Source organism: Vulpes lagopus, chromosome 14 (genome assembly GCF_018345385.1).
Source record: "Vulpes lagopus strain Blue_001 chromosome 14, ASM1834538v1, whole genome shotgun sequence".
Classification (NCBI taxonomy): Eukaryota; Metazoa; Chordata; class Mammalia; order Carnivora; family Canidae; genus Vulpes; species Vulpes lagopus.
The window spans coordinates 14,599,403-14,615,810 of record NC_054837.1 but is presented as its reverse complement, the minus strand read 5'-3'; positions in this window follow the sequence as shown (position 1 = coordinate 14,615,810).

The window sequence follows — 16,408 nt, the reverse complement described above, 5'->3', positions numbered from 1 at the left end:
TCATTCACTTATGAGCAACACAGAGGGCGGCGGGGCAGAGACACAGGCAGAGGGAGAAGCAGGCTCCATGCAGGGAGCCCGACGTGGGACTTGATCCTGGGACTCCAGGATCACACCCTGGGCTGCAGGTGGCACCACACCGCTGCGGCACCACACCCCTGCGCCACCAGGGTTGCCCCTGGCTCATCTTTATATTCCCCTGTTTATTGACTAAATAGATTTTTGAATGGTTCAGGAGAAGAATGAGAATAGAATTCAGGAATTCTGGCTTTCTGATGCTATGATTCTGACACTCATTGTTAGAGACTCATGTGTTCCCTTGCTTTGCTTGGTGTCAGAGTTTATAGATTCCCACGCTGTAGTCAAGAGGCAGATTCTAGCAAAAAAGTGCTAATTACTCTTGTTCTAGCACCAACTATACTGGAAAAAGAAAAGCAAACATTATAAAACAACCTTTTATAGTCTCACAAGGTAAAAAACACGCACATACACACACACACAAAAAAAAAAAACCACAAAAAAACAAACTCCTAAGGGTACGGGAAAGAGTGAAGAGCAAAATCTATATATTTTTGCTTCCCTAATGAAATCAAAGTTTCATCTTAGTCTTGCAGAGAAAGCTGTGTACACCTCTCCCCCAATTCCGGTTTCCTCTAATGTTGTCATTTTACATGATTGAGGTACATTTGTCATCACAAAGAAACCAACCCTGGATGCACAGGGCAGGCTTCCTTAGCCTCTAGAAATGAAGTCTTTTGGTTTGCTGGGACTAGTAATCCCAGTGCTTTTAATTTTATGAATATCTTTTTTTTTTAATTTTTTTTTAATTTTTTTGTTATTTATTTATGATAGTCACAGAGAGAGAGAGAGAGAGAGAGAGAGGCAGAGACATAGGCAGAGGGAGAAGCAGGCTCCATGCACCCGGAGCCCGATGTGGGATTCGATCCCGGGTCTCCAGGATCGCGCCCTGGGCCAAAGGCAGGCGCTAAACCGCTGCGCCACCCAGGGATCCCTATGAATATCTTTTTAAGGCAGGACATTTATGAACCGTTTAAGTCTTGTTGAGACACCGAGCATGTGGACAGGAAATCCTCCTGGTCTTGTTGATGAATGTTTCCTTCAATCCTGTGGCTGCCCACCCCTTTCTGGAGAGGAGTTGCAACACTTCCTGACTTTCATCTGTGTGTATCAAGGTTCTAAGAAATTCAATACTCCTTTGGCTTCTGCAGAACAGGGACAGTTCATTTGACCAGTATATTCAACAGGGGCTAAAGGACACAACAACAAAAGGAAAAGATTCATTTGAAAAGTGCAAAGATACCATCACATGCCTCTCTTTTTCATTTGGCCTTGACCCAGAGCAGTAAATGGCTCTGCATTTGGTTTTGTCTCTTTAAAGAAAGCGCAAACAACCCATTGTCTGTACCTTTATTGACACAAAGGTTCAAAGGCAGCAAGAGAAGCAAGTTTTACCGTACTCAAAGGAGTTGAAGTCCTGCAGGGCCCCTTCATTAGTACTAGGAGAATACATGTCAATTCACTGGTTCTAATAAAACTTTATTTTATTTTAATTTTTTATTTGTTTATTTTATTTTTATTATTTATTTTTTTATTCATGAAAGACAGAGAGAGAGAGAGGTAGAGACACAGGTAGAGGGAGAGGCAGGCAAGGAACCCAATGCAAGACTCCATCCCAGGACCCCACCATCACACCCTGATCCGAAGGCAGACGCTGAACCGCCTCTAAAAAAAATTTAAATAAACTTTTTGGGGCGCCTGGGTGACTCAGTCAGTTACCCGTCTGCCTTCGGCTCATGATCCTGGGGTTCTCTGATCAAGCCCGCATCAGCCTGCTTCTCTTTCTCCCTTTGCCGCTCCCCAACACTCATGCACGTGCTCTCTCAAATAAATAAATAAAATCTTAAAAAAAAAAAAAAAAAAGAAAGCCTTTTGTTTTGGCATAATTTTAGATTTACAGAAAAGACGCAAAGCCAGTACAGGGATTTGGCACACACCCTCTACACCCCGGTGCCGGCTCCTCTAATGTTCTCAGCCTCCAGTAACAGTGGCACATTTGTCAAAGCTAAGAAACCAACACTGACACTTTGCCATTAACTAAACTCTTAGACTTTATTTGGATTTCAACGGTTTTTCCCTTAATGTCCATTTCCCGTTTTTCAGGATCCTGCCTTGTTTTTGATTCCTTAGCTTCTAGGTAGTGTATCTGTTTTTGCAAAATGTCTCATGACTAATTTCAGTAAATGACATCTATTTGAGGAGCTGAATGGACTCAAGATCAACCTTCCCAGGTGCACATGTACCCTGAAGTGTTGACTCCTGAGTAGTTGCAACAGAATCCGTCCCTCTCCCTTGGGTTGGGTGGCCTTGTCTTTTAGGTGACACTGTAAGCTTTTGCAGGACCTAGAGGATAGGGGGCTGGAGAATGGCCTAGGGGTTCTCAACATTTAAAAAATGTAGGGATCCCTGGGTGGCGCAGCGGTTTGGCGCCTGCCTTTGGCCCAGGGCGCGATCCTGGAGACCCGGGATCGAATCCCACATCGGGCTTCCGGTGCATGGAGCCTGCTTCTCCCTCTGCCTGTGTCTCTGCCTCTCTCTGTGTGTCTCTCATGAATAAATAAATAAAATAGAAAGAAAGAAAGAAGAAAGAAAAGAAAAGAAAAGGCCTGGGTGGCTCAGTTGGTTAATCCTCTGACTTGTCTTTTTTTTTGTTTTTTAAGACAGATAGATAGATAGATGATAGATAGATAGATGATTGATTGATTTGAGAGAGAGAGAGAGCACACAGAGGGAGAGGGAGAAGCAGACTCCTCACTGAGCGGGAGCCTAACTCAGGGTTTGATGTGGGGCTCCATCCCAGGATTCTGGGATCATGACCTGAGCCTAAGGCAACCATTTAGCTGAGCCACCCAGGCCCAGGTCTTGATCTCAGGGTCCTGAGTTCAAGCCCCTCTTCCCCTCATGCCCAGAGTCTTTAAGTACTTTATTTCAAAACTTAGGTTCTTTAAGTTGTCTTTGGATTCAGCCTTCAATTCCTCTTTTTGTTTATAGCTGACTTTATACATTTAATATTCAAATGACAGCAAGCTGTACCACTTCTATTCTCTTTATAAACTTTTTTCCCCCAGGAAAACAGCCAAGAATTATGTGGTTCCAAGAGCCAGTTGGGTAAAATATAGATGAAACTCTGGATTGGTGAATAGTGGGGATATGAAAGAAGAAAAGCTTTAAGAGAGGAGGAAGAAATAGAATTGTGTTCGCTCCAGAGAACATCAGGACAGAGGCCATCCATCTTCTATTTCTAAACCTGTAAGAATGGTTATTACAGTCTGGGAGACAGAAAGGGGGAATGGGGACCTTGGCTCATGAAAAAATGGATATAGGGTATGTATGTTTTCAGCTCTAACACATACTCGTTAGGTAACCTTGGACAAGTTACTTAATCCCTCTGGGGTTCAGTTTCCTTGTCAATGAAATAAGAATCAAGTATTGAACAAGGGAATATATTGAACACAGTGCATGGCACAGAGGAAGCATGTTGTATGCATGTAAAGTATTATAGTTATCAAGGGCCACCTACCCTAATGCCACATGGCATTCCTTCATTTTCTCTAGTCTATCATTAATCTCATCCTTCCTCCTATCTTTTGGTATTTGGTAGCCAAGAAGTTTGACAGGCAGGTCTCAGAAAGCTAAGCTGAACAATTGAGAGTCCAAGTCTTTAAAATATATGTCTAAGTATAAAATTTGGTCACTGCTCATAAGCAGGGACAGAGTCTACAAAGCAGGAAAAATGTCACAGCAATGAACACCAGGTGAGTTTTCTCTAGTTACTCCCTCCCCTACTCTGAGAACAAAATGCCCACTTGACCCCTGGGCCAGACCTGGACAGGCTGCCAATGATCTGCCCTGTTAATGTGACCTAGGATAACATTCCCAGCACAGAGCTGCAAACATTTACTGAGCACACGGACCCATGACTTATAGTGAGGTTCCAGAGGTTGAATCTACCTTACACCCAAACTGGGGGTTGGTGGCTTATGGGGGCTGCTCTGCACAGAACAGGTAGGTGAGTGAGGCTGTGTGGTCTGGGGAAGAGGAAGTTTAAAATGGGGCCCCATTGTTTTGTACAAGACACAATCATTTTCTGTTTGCAAATGACTTGTATTTTCCAGTATATAGTTCCAGAGTTAGAGAGTTTATTATAGTCCTTAAGACCTATGATGTTGGGACACCTGAGTGGCTCAGTGGTTGAGCATATCTGCCTTCGACTCAGGGCGTGATCCTGTTCTACTGGGATCAAGTCCCACATCAGGCTCCCTGTGTGGAGCCTGCTGCTCCCTCTGCCTGTGTCTCTCATGGATAAATAAATAAAATCTTAAAAAAAAAAAAAAAGACCTGTAATGTTTTTCAAAAAAATACTTGTCACTGTCTATACCTGTGGCCATCTGCAGCCTTTTTGGAGAACTGGGTGGTAGTGGACTGGCCACTGCACCTGAGAGATGGGTGCTATGGTGGTTAGTGCTTGGCTCTGCTGGATGACTTGGAATAAGCCATGAAGCTCTTCAAAAGCTTCCTTTAAAAAAAAAAAAAAAAAAGCTTCCTTTTGTGGTTGTTGTTTGTTTTTACTAGAAAAGGCGGGAATGTGCGTGAAAGTAACCTAGTGGAGTGCCTAGAACACAGGAAGGAGCTTGTTTCATTTAGTGCCAGGCTCCAGAGCAAATGCAGCCTGCCCAGCCTGAGCCACTCTGACTTTACTTGAGGAAGCTTGCCTTGATGTCTAATGGAACCAACCCCTGTTTGTGAGCTCTCCCTCCTTGACATATAGGAATGTTGTGCAGGTGACCAGAGCACACACGGATCCAGTCTCTGAGCCCACCCAGGGACAGCTCTGTAAAGGGACAGGTACAGCAGGTGAAGGAATGAACCCCAATTTTCTGACATCCCACAGATACATACTAGGGAGCCCGGGGGTGTGTGTTTTAGTTTCACCTTCCAGATGAGCAGATGACTACAGTTCAAAGGGCCTGTGAGTCTGAATTTTTCTTACCTTCTGGAACAGACATAGGAGTAAAGAAGATAGCTGTCTAGGTACAGCTCTAGAGAGGGATGACATTTCTCAATTGAATCTTTCACCATGGTCTTGGAAAATCAGAATTGCTCAAGCTTGCAGGAAGTGGATTGTTTGATTCTAAGTTTTACTTGAAATTTTTTGGAGAAAAATTGACAGAAAAGTTTTCTAAAGGGATTCCCTCATCTTAACCAAGTGTCCCATACTGCACCCCACCCCCTTCCACCCCAGTTTCCAGCGAGAAGAAAGAGAGCAATTTGCCTTTGTATCAACTCGAGGTTCTCCTGAAAATCTCTACCCTGCACCTGTGTTCAGCCATTTGCATTCAACGATTTTTTTTAAAGATTTTATTAATTTATTCATGAGAGACACAGAGAGAGAGAGAAAGAGGCAGAGACATAGGAGAAGCAGGCTCCATGCAGGGAGCCCGACGTGGCACTCGATCCTGGGACTCGAGGATCCTGGGACTCGAGGATCACACCCTGGGCCAAAGGCAGGAACTAAACGGCTGAGCCACCCAGGGATCCCCCCATTCAATGATTTTTTACTCGGTTTCCAGGAGCTGGTTGTCCACACACAATATACAGTTATTTCCCATATCATGATCAGACTCTGTGCTACCTTCACCTTTTTTTTTTTGTAGGCAGCAAAGCAAGGTTTATTGAGTGATAGCAAAGTGCTAGTACGAAGCAGTTGACAAGTTTCCTTGTCAACTGCTTGTCAACTGCTAAGCCTCCTCGGGAGCTTCGTACCCTGCGTTCCCTGCGTGGAGCCTGCTTCTCCCTCTGCCTATGCCTCTCTCTCTCTCTCTCTCTGTGTGTGTGTTTCTCATGAATAAATAAATAAAATCTTAAAAAAAAAAAAAAAGCTCCCGAGGAGGGAGGGGACCCAAGAGGGTTGCCCGTGCTAGCTTTACCTTGCTCTGAAGGGAGCAGAACCTGGAAGAACAAAGAGATAAATAAGCAATTTCAATGCAGTATAACTGCAATCAGCCTGTGGTGAGGAGCCACAGGCAGAAGGAAAGGCTCTGTAAAGGAGAGGTTTGCATGGGCCTTGAAAGATGAGTAGGAGTTTGCACAAGATCTAGTTTTTCTTTTACTCTGGACCCTCCTCCCTGCTCAAGAAGCTAGTTGCCCTCTGGCCCCTGAGATAGAAAAGTGGTAATAGTTCATCAGGTGCTAAAAAAGACCTGAAACTCACACAAAATATAGATTCAACCAGGGACACCTGGGTGGCCCAGTAGTTGGGCGTCTGCCTTCGGCTCAGGGGTGATCCCGGGTTCTGGATCAAGTCCCGCATCGGGCTTCCTGCAGGGAGCCTGCTTCTCCCTCTGCCTGTGTCCCTGCCTCAATCTCTGTGTCTCTCAGGAATAAAAAATAAAATCTTTTTTTTTTTTTTTTTTTAAGATTTATTTATTCCTGAGAGACACAGAGAAAGAGACACAGAGAGAGAGAGAGAGAGGCAGAGACACAGGCAGAGGGAGAAGTAGGCTCCATTCCATGCAGGGAGCCTGACAGGGGACTCCGATCCCTGGTCTCCAGGATCACACCCTGGGCTGAAGGCGGTGCTAAACCACTGAGCCACCTGGGCTGCCCCAAAAATAAAATCTTTAAAAATATATATACATTTAACCTTTACCATCTGCTAATATGCTCAAAACTAAATGTATAAGATCCTTCTGAGTTTCTGTGTACTGATTTTAACTTTCTTGAGACATCCCTTGCTCTTCTACCGTCATCCTCAGCACTCTGGAAGATGTCCTTAACAGTTCTCATTTAACCAACAACTTTTCTTTAAAACAGGAAGCAGGGCTCCTCTGGGGCAGTCCTCTCTCTGATCATCCTGCCCCTCCCCCCATGGGTTCCAGCCTCCCAGCTGGCTCTCACTCACCGTCCACACCTCCAGGTCTCTCTGCTCTGGTTTCAGCCTGCAACCCTTGCCAAAAGTATCAAAAAGGAAACCGCTAGTCAAAATTTCCTCTCTGAATTTCTTGTTTTTCTTTCTTGCTTTTTTCTTTTTAAGATTTTATTTATTTGAGAGAGACAAAGAGCATGGGGGGTGGGGCAGAAGGAGAGGGAGAAGCAGGCTCCCCACTGAGGCAGGAGCCCGTTGTGGAGCTCCATCCCAGGAACCCGAAATCAGGACCTGAGCCCAAGGCAGACACTTAACAGAATGCGCCACCCAGGTACCCCTCATTTTTTTTTTTAATTGAGGGCCATCTTTATTGGACATGATTTCTTTCTTCCTTTTTTTTTTCCCTTTCCCTGAATTTCTTTTTTTTTTTTTTTTTTTTAAGATTTTATTTGTTCATGAGAGACAGAGAGAGAGAGAGGGAGAGACACAGGCAGAGGGAGAAGCAGGCTCCACACAGGGAGTCCGATGTGGGACTCGATCCTGGACCTGAAGGATCATGGGCTAAGCTGAAGGCAGACAGATGCTCAACCACTGAGCCTCCCCAGGTGTCCCACCTTTCCCTAGATTTCTGATTCTACTTCAGTGGGTGCGAATGGCAACCCAACTCCAGGGTGTGTGTGTGTGTGTGTGTGTGTATAAAAAATATATATATATATACATATATATATAGTATATATGTACTAAAATGTATAAAAATATATATATACTTTTTTAATTAAAGTTTTGTTTTGTTTTGTTTTTAATTCATGAGAGATACACAGAGAGAGGCAGACACACTGGCAGAGGGAGAAACAGACTCCATCCCAGGACCCCGGAATCATGACCTGAAACAAAGGCAGACCCTCAACCACTGAACCACCCAGGCATCCCAAAATATATATATTTTAAAACCTAAAAACAAAACCAAACCCCGCAAAGCTGGAGGCAGGAATATGAGAGAGAGAATGTGGGGGAGGACTTCTCGTCACCTCCACTATGATCCTACCCTTGCTTGGCTGTAAATTCTGCAGTCACTCCCTCTCCCAATTCCTGCTCTGCCTCTTTCTCTAAAGCAGCCAGAAGGGACTTGGGGGTGTCTGAGCTTACACATTTTCCTCACTCTCCCTTGGGGCCCCGGGGAGAGGCTAACCCCTGGGCTGAGGAGCTGGCTTGGAAACTCAGGGCTCCGGAGACTAGAGAGCCGCGCTCACTTCCTCCCTTTGCACAGCGAGGGAGCTGACCTTTTTGGTTTCATCCTGCCTTTTTCCTCTACGCCCCACATGGCTTGGCAACCATAAGTCACCACTGTTTTTCCTCCTTGGCATTTCTTAAATGTGGCCTGCTTAAATTAAAAGGTCAAAAGAGAGAGGCCCCATGGACTTTGAAACGTTCAGCTTGCCTTCTGGCCCCGGCCACTGGCTTGACAGGTCCCACTGGCTCTCCCGGAGAGGGGGCCGCTGATGAAATCCGGAATCCAGAGGAGGCCCTGAACCTTCCCAGGCCCTCCCTCCCTGAAAGTGCCCTTGTTTGCGTATCCGGGTTCCAGAACAGGAACCTCTTGTTGGAAATCATCCCGGGAGGTAACGTTACTGATTGAGTAGTCCGCCCACCTCCCTGAGAAAGACAGAACCTGTTTTCACTGATTAAAATCACCTTATTTGTTCACTTTCTACTTCTTTTAAATTTTTTTTAAAGATTTTATTTATTTATTCATGAGACACACACACACACACACAGAGAGAGAGAGAGAGAGAGAGAGAGAGGCAGAGACACAGGCAGAGGGAGAAACAGGCTCCACGCAGGGAGCCCAATGCGGGACTCGATCCCCGGTCTCCAGGATAACGCCCTGGGCTGAAGGCAGATGCTAAACCGCTGGGCCACCCAGGCATCCCCACTTTCTACTTCTAAATGTTCTCAGAACCTTTTTCCAGGAAGAATCCAGATGATAGGAAATCAGAGAAGCAACGATCATCCAGCCTGTTTTCGCCCTCCTCACTCTAAAGCTCCTTTTACTGTCACGAAACACGCAGGAGGATGTGTGGAATAAGCCAATAGCAGCAACAACAGCCGATGAGCGTGGGGTGTGTGCCAGGTGCTGTGCAAGGCACTGGCATCCATTCTCTTTCATTTCTGCAGGGTGGGAACTGGCTCCAGAGGAGGAAGGTGGAGAGGTGAGGCCCAAGGTCATACCACTAGTGGGTGGGAGAACTGACCTTTGAACCTAGATCTCCATGCCCAATTCCTGGGGGTTGGACAGGCAGGGAAAGGATCCAGGCCTGGCTTCCTGCTTTGAAGCCCTGTGGCTTCTGAGGCGACCCCCACTTTCAGTGATTTGCATTTGATTAAACAGAAACTGAAAACTCAAGTTAAGGGGTCTGAAACGAGCAAAAGAATGTTCTTTCAGTCTGTTGGCCTTCCTTGGTTGGGTAACATCTACTCTGCAAACAACAGACCGGGAGCCAGGCAGAGCTGGCCCCACGCCTAGTGGAGTAAACAGCACCTGAAGGTCAGGCAGGCCGCGCAGGGCACCTCATGAGGCCTCGCTCTGAGACACAGCCATGGGCTAGAAGCTGGGAGCCCAGAGCCCTGCTCCTGGTGCTGCCGTTATTATCATGTGTGCTTCTCTTTTCCTCATCTTGAAGTGGAAGAAGTCGTCTTGAAAGATTGAGGTCCAGGCTGGCCCCAGGGATCAGTTTGACGGGAGCAGTGCGGCTCAGGCATGGGCACGCAGAGGGTAGAGTCCAGTTGCCTGGGTTCGGGTATCAGCTCTACCACTTACAAACTCTAGGACTCTAGACAACTCCCTAACTTTTCAGACTGTTTTCCTATCATGCATCTAAGAATAATAGTAGAACCCACCCCATAGAGTTGTCAAGATATTAAGTCAGAAAGCCCAGCAGAATTCTAGAATATAGTGTCATGGCCACAAAGGTCCTTTCCTTTGACTTTGTTTTGGTGGGGAAATTGAAATTCAATTAAAGCAAAAGTTAAACTAGAAGAAGGAGGAGGAGAGATGGAGGAAGAGGAGGAAGGGATGGAGGAGAAGAAGAAGTTAGAAGTTACAGTTAACATCTAGGGGTGCCTGGGTGGCTCAGTCAGCTAAGGGTCTGCTTTTGGTTCTGGTTGTGATCCTGGGATCCTGGGATTGAGACCTGTGTCCAGCTACCCTCTCAGCGGAGAGTCTGCTCGTCTCTATCCCCCTGCTCACTCTCTTTCTCTCTCAAATAAATTTTTAAAAAAATCTTTGAAGTTATATTTAACATCTTATAATTAATACTTATTTCAGGGATGTCTGGGTGGCTCAGCACTTTAGTGCGCGCCTTCAGTCCAGGGCGTGATCCTGGAGTCCCTGGATCAAGTCTCAAGTCAGGCTCCCTACATGGTGCCTGCTTCTCCCTCTTCCTGTGTCTCTGCCTCTTTCTCTGTGTCTTTCATGAATAAATAAATAAAATCTTAAAAAAAAAATAAAACTTATTTCAGTGATTATACATAGGAAACAACATGTTGGGAATTATTAGTGATTCTTTAATTCTGCAAATATTCACTGGTTGGTGGATGTGGAGCCTTTTTCTAGTTCTGCAGATCATAAAAAGATATTTACACATAGACCTTTTCCTAAAGAACTCCCAGTCCAGGAAGAGACACATACAAATAACTATGACAGAGAAGTAACAGTGTCATGCAGGGATTAGGAATCTGCTCTGATGCTTCAGTATATTCTCTAGAGGCCCAGACACAGCAAGATTCCTGGGAGAATGTAGACTTTGTGGTCACATATAGCACATTTTCAGGCCCAACTTTGACACTGATCAGCTGGATAATCTTGGACAATTTAAATACCTTCTCTGAGCGATTTCCTTCTCTTGTGATGATTAATTTTATAAGTTAATTTAGCTAAGCTACAATACCCAGGTAGTCTATTAAACAGTAATCCAGGTGTTGCCCTGCAGGTATTTTGTAGACGCAGTTAACGTCTACAATTGACTTCAAGTAAAGGAGGTCGTCCAAGTGGGTCTCATTCAATCAGTGAAAGGCCTTAAGAGCAAAACTAAAGTTTCTCTGAGGAAGAATAAATTTCACATATGGATTGTGGCATTGGCTCCTGCACAGTTTCCAGCCTACCAGTCTGTGCCAAAAATAATTTCAAACATGTCAGCCCCACAATCATATAAGCCAATTCCCTGAAATAAATCACATATATGTAGATCATATATCACATATATATCAGGTATATATGATATCGGACCTCATCATATATACATACAATGCTATATACTACATATATATATCAAATCACATATCTATGATATTATGTAAAAATGTCCTACTGGTTCTGTTTCTCTGATAATAGACAAGCAGAGAAGTTACTTCTCTTTCCCTGTCTTGACTGTCCCCAGCATTATCTATCCCCTGCTCCTCTCAGTTCCTCAACACCTTATCATGAAAGTACAGAACTTGGACTTGGGAGGGTCTCTAAAGGCTGTGTAGTTCACTCTCTTCTAATGTGTAAATGAAGATATTCAGATGGAGAAGCCAAGTGATTTGTCCCAGATCTCAAAGACTACATTGGAGGCCTGGGGGTAACATTTAGGGCTGCCTTGCAGAATTGGCATAGAGTGAGGCAAGAGAAGCACTTACTTCAGGTGCAAAATTTAAGGGGGTGCCCCAAAAGCCAGTAATCAAGATGAAAAATGTTTTGATGTAATATTTTTTAAAATTAATGCAAAAAATCTATGATGCACAAAGTATCACTTTTTTTTTTTTTTTTTAAGTAAGCTTTATGCCCAACATGGGGTTTGAACTCACAACCCTGAGATTAAGAGTCACATGCTTGGGTTTCTGGGTGGCTCAGTCAGTTGAGCATCTGCCTTTGGCTCAGGTCATCATCCTGGGATCCTGGGATCCAGTCCCACATCAGGCTCCCTGCTCAGTGGGAAGCACCTGCTTCTCCCTCTCCACCTGCCACTCTGCCTACTTGTGCTCTCTATGTCAAATCAATCAATCAATCAATCAATCAATCTGAAAAAAAAAGTCACATGCTCTACCAATTGAGCCAGCCAGGCCCCCCAAAACTAACATTTTTAAATAAAGAAGGATCATTATTATTGGATTTTCCTTTTGCTGTAGGCGCTGGTCTGGTTGGCACAGTACAGTTGCCTGTGTCTATTGGCATCTCTGTATTTAGACATGGCATCATATGCTACCCACGGTGTGCATTATAATTGTGCATGTGGTTTCCTCTGCCCATCAAGACCTCTCATAGGTGGCCAAAAGCCCTGGTGTGCCCAGGACTGAGGGGTTTCTCAGAATGCAAGATGTTTAATGGATAAATTGAGGACGGTAACAGCAAACCAGGATGGTTGGTTATCCTGTTAGAGAAGGAAACAGGGACCAGATCATATGCACTTTTTGTACCCTTGAGCCACTTGGTTACACTGAGTAATCATTATTGATTGAATTTGACTTTTCTGGAGAAGTGCTTGGCAGGCACTCAGTATATCCCTAATCAGTTGCTTATCTGAGGCACAGAAAGGCTAACACTGACTTGGCCAGGACCCACTGGCAAATCCCTGGTGCTCCAGCACCAAGCCTGTTGGCCTTCCCAGTGTCCTGCCTGCTGCTGCTCATCCATAACCATCCCCTGAGATTCCTGAGCTATAAATCCACTTTGCAAAACCATAAAGGCCAATTTGCCTAAAATCTACCCAGGAAGTTGCACTCCTTTTCTTCTTTTTTCTTAACCAGCAAATACTCTGCCTTTTGAAACTTTCTGTGCCTTAGACATAAATAAGCCTATTGCTTCAAGGATCATCATATCGTGCCTTTTGCTAAGGACAGACATTCGGAACGTTGTAGGCAGGCCACTTAACAAAGCTAGCTCTGTCACCTGGATCAAGACCTCTGACTGCTTTGGTTCTAAGTTTCTTCAATGACCAAATGAAAGGCCTGCACTCATTGTTCTGGGACATAGCAGAGTGCTTCTGTGACCATCAGTACCCTTAATCTATAAAGTTGGCATCATACTTTTTTAAGGCAAATGTGAAAATTAAATAAGGTAATGTATAGAAACCACTTTATGGGGCAGCCTGGATGGCTCAGGGTTTAGCACTGCCTTCGGCCCAAGGCCTGATCCTGGAAACTCGGGATCGAGTCCCATGTCGGGCTCCCTGCGTGGAGCCTGCTTCTCCCTCTGTCTATGTCTCTGCTTCTCTCTATGTATCTCAGGAATAAATAAATAAAATTTAAAAAAAAAAGAAAGAAACCACTTTATATGGTCCCTTGTGGGAGGTCATTTATTTTGTTTTTCCTTCTCTCTAGTTCTCTGAATCTAAAATGCAGTTTTATTTATTTATTTATCTAGCTATTTATTTTATTTATTTATTCCTGTGAGACATAGAGAGAAGCAGACACATAGACAGAGGGAGAAGCAGTCCCCCATAGGGAGCCCAACTCAGACTTGAACCCCAGATTGGGATCATGTCCTAAGCCAAAGGCAGATGCTCAACTGCTGAGTAGACCCCGGAGACCCCATAAAATGCAGTAATTTTATGATTCCACTTTCTTTCTTTTTTTTTTTTTTTTAATATTTTATTTATTCATGAGACACAGAGATAGAGATAGACAGAGAGAGAGAGAGAGAGAGAGAGAGAGGCAGAGACACAAGCAGGCAACCTGCCTGGGACTTGATGTGGGACTCAATCCCAGGACCGCATGGATCATGCCCTGGGCCCAAGGCAGGCACTAAACCACAGAGCCACCCAGGGATACCCTCCTCTTTCTTTTCTTTCCTCTTTTCTTTTTCTTTCTTTCTTCCTTTCTTTTTTTCTTTTCTTTCTTTCTTTCTTTCTTTCTTTCTTTCTTTCTTTCTTTCTTTCTTTCTTTCTTCTTTCCTTTCTTTCTTCATGAGAAACAGAGAGAGGCAGAGACACAGGCAGAGGGAGAAGCAGGTTCCATGGAGGGAGCCTGATGTGGGACTTGATCTCAGGACCACAAGATCATGCCCTGAGCCAAAGACAGACGCTCAACACCTGAGTTACCCAGGCGTCCCTTTTTTTTTTTTTTAAGATTTTATTTATTTATTCATGATAGACATACAGAGAGAGGCAGAGACACAGGTAGAGGGATAAGCAGGCTCCCTCAGGGGAACCCGATGCGGGACTTGACCCTGGCACCCCAGGATCATGCCCTGAACCAAAGGCTCAATCGCTGAGCCACCCAGGCATCCCTGTGATTCCACTTTCTTTCTTTTTTTTTTTAAGATTTTATTTATTTATTCATGAGACACATACACAGAGAGAGAGAGGCAGAGACACACAGGCAGAGGAAGAAGCAGGCTCCATGCAGGGAGCCCGACGTGGGACTTGATCCTGGGACTCCAGGATCACGCCCTGGGCCAAAGGCAGGTGCCAAACTGCTGAGCCACCCAGGGATCCCTGATTCCACTTTCATAGTCGGTAGGACAAATCATTCATTCATTTATTCATTCCTTTATTCCAAAATGTCTTATTGCTCACCTGCCATGTGCCAAACATAACCCTAGGTATCAGGTGCTAAGGATATGGTGGTGAGCAAGAACCCAGTTATAAAACATTGGAAATTGGGATGCCTGGACTGCTCCGTGGTTGACCATCTGCCTTTGGCTCAGGGCATGATCCTGGAGTTCCTGTGGAGACCCTGCTTTCCCCTCTGCCTTTGTCTCTACCTCTTCCTGTTTCTCTGATGAATAAATAAATAAAATCTTAAAAAAAAAAAGAAATTATCTAAAAATCACCTGCAATGCTAGAAGAAACATACCAAAACCCCCTATGAAAACCCAATAATAGAAGGCACCCACAAGTCAGAAATCATCCCTGTTGTGACTGTTTCAAATGAATTCTGAGTAGATGCTATTTAGCAATTGGTCACAGTTCTCCCCGGTGGCTGCTATTCTTGTATTTAAAACACCTGCTGCTATTTGTATGTTGCTAACATTTACTTTGGTCTTTATGTCAATGCCATTTGCTGAAGGAGCCAGCTGGGGGACTTTTCTCTTTCAACATTGCCGCGGAATTGTGCTTTGTCCATAGGAAAATAAACATCACTTAGGTAGATAGCACCACCACAATCTTCAAGGGTGATTTGACCAGGGACCTTCTGCTCAAGATGAAGAGAATAGGTTTCATCTTGACGGTGTGAGGACTGCTGTCCTTCATGGCTTTATCATCTGGCTTTTAAAAAATATATATTTTATTTATTTATTCATGAGAGACCAGAGAGAGAGAGAGAGAGAGAGAGAGAGGCAGGGATACAGGCAGAGCGAGAAGCAGCAGAGCGAGAAGCAGGTCCCCTGAAGGGAACCTGATGTGGGATGCGATCCCGAGCCAAAGGCAGACGCTCAACCACAGAGCCACCCAGGCGTCCCTCATCTGGCTTAATTTTACTTTACCTGGTGTTGTTTTTATCTTGCTTCCTTTCCTTGGAGCCCTTTTAAGTAATTCCTCTCCACTTTAAAAAAAAAATTCATTTATTTATTCATGAGGGACACAGAGAGAGAGGCAGAGACACAGGCAGAGGGAGAGGCAGGCTCCCTCATCAGGGGAGCCTGATGTGGGACTGGATCCTAGGACCCCGGGATCATGACCTGACCCAAAGGCAGATGCTCAACCACTGAGCCCCCCAGGTGCCCCAATTCTTCTCCACTTGTGAGATTTTACCAGACAGTTGAGAACTGATGAGCCATAGAAGGTAAAAATTAGACAGACAGCAGATTAGTGGGTTGCCAAGTGCCAGGGGTGGGGAAAAACCAGAGACTGACTACTGAATGGCGATGGGGTCTTCTCTTGTGGGAGTGATGAAAACGTTTTGGAACTAGATAGAGGTAATGGTTTCACAACATTGTGAATGTACTAAATGCCACTGAATTGTATACTTTGGGCTCTATGAATTTCACCTAAATAAAAACCAAGCAAAACGTTATGTTAAGTGATAGGAGCCAGATACAAGAGTATATAATCTGTATGAATCTGTATATATGAAGTTCAAGAACAGGCTAAACTAATCTTTGGTAATAGAAATCAGAAAAATGGCTGCTGTGGGGGTGGGGAGGAAAGAAGCCCGAGGGAACTTTCTGGGGGTAATGACAATATTCTACATCTTGTTTTGGGCAGTGGTTACAGAGCATATACAACTGTTCAAAAGTGTCAAACTGTACATTAAAATCTGTGTATTATAAAAAAGATTGTGGGCAGCCTGAGTGGCTCAGAGGTTTAGTGCCTCCTTCAGCCCAGGGCGTGATCCTGGAGTCCCAGGATCGAGTCCCATGTTGGGCTCCTTGCATGGGGCTTGTTTCTCCCTCTGCCTGTGTCTCTGCCTCTCTCTCTCTGTCTCATGAATGAATGAATAAAATCTTTAAAAAAAAATAAAAAGTAAAATAAAATAAAATTTAAA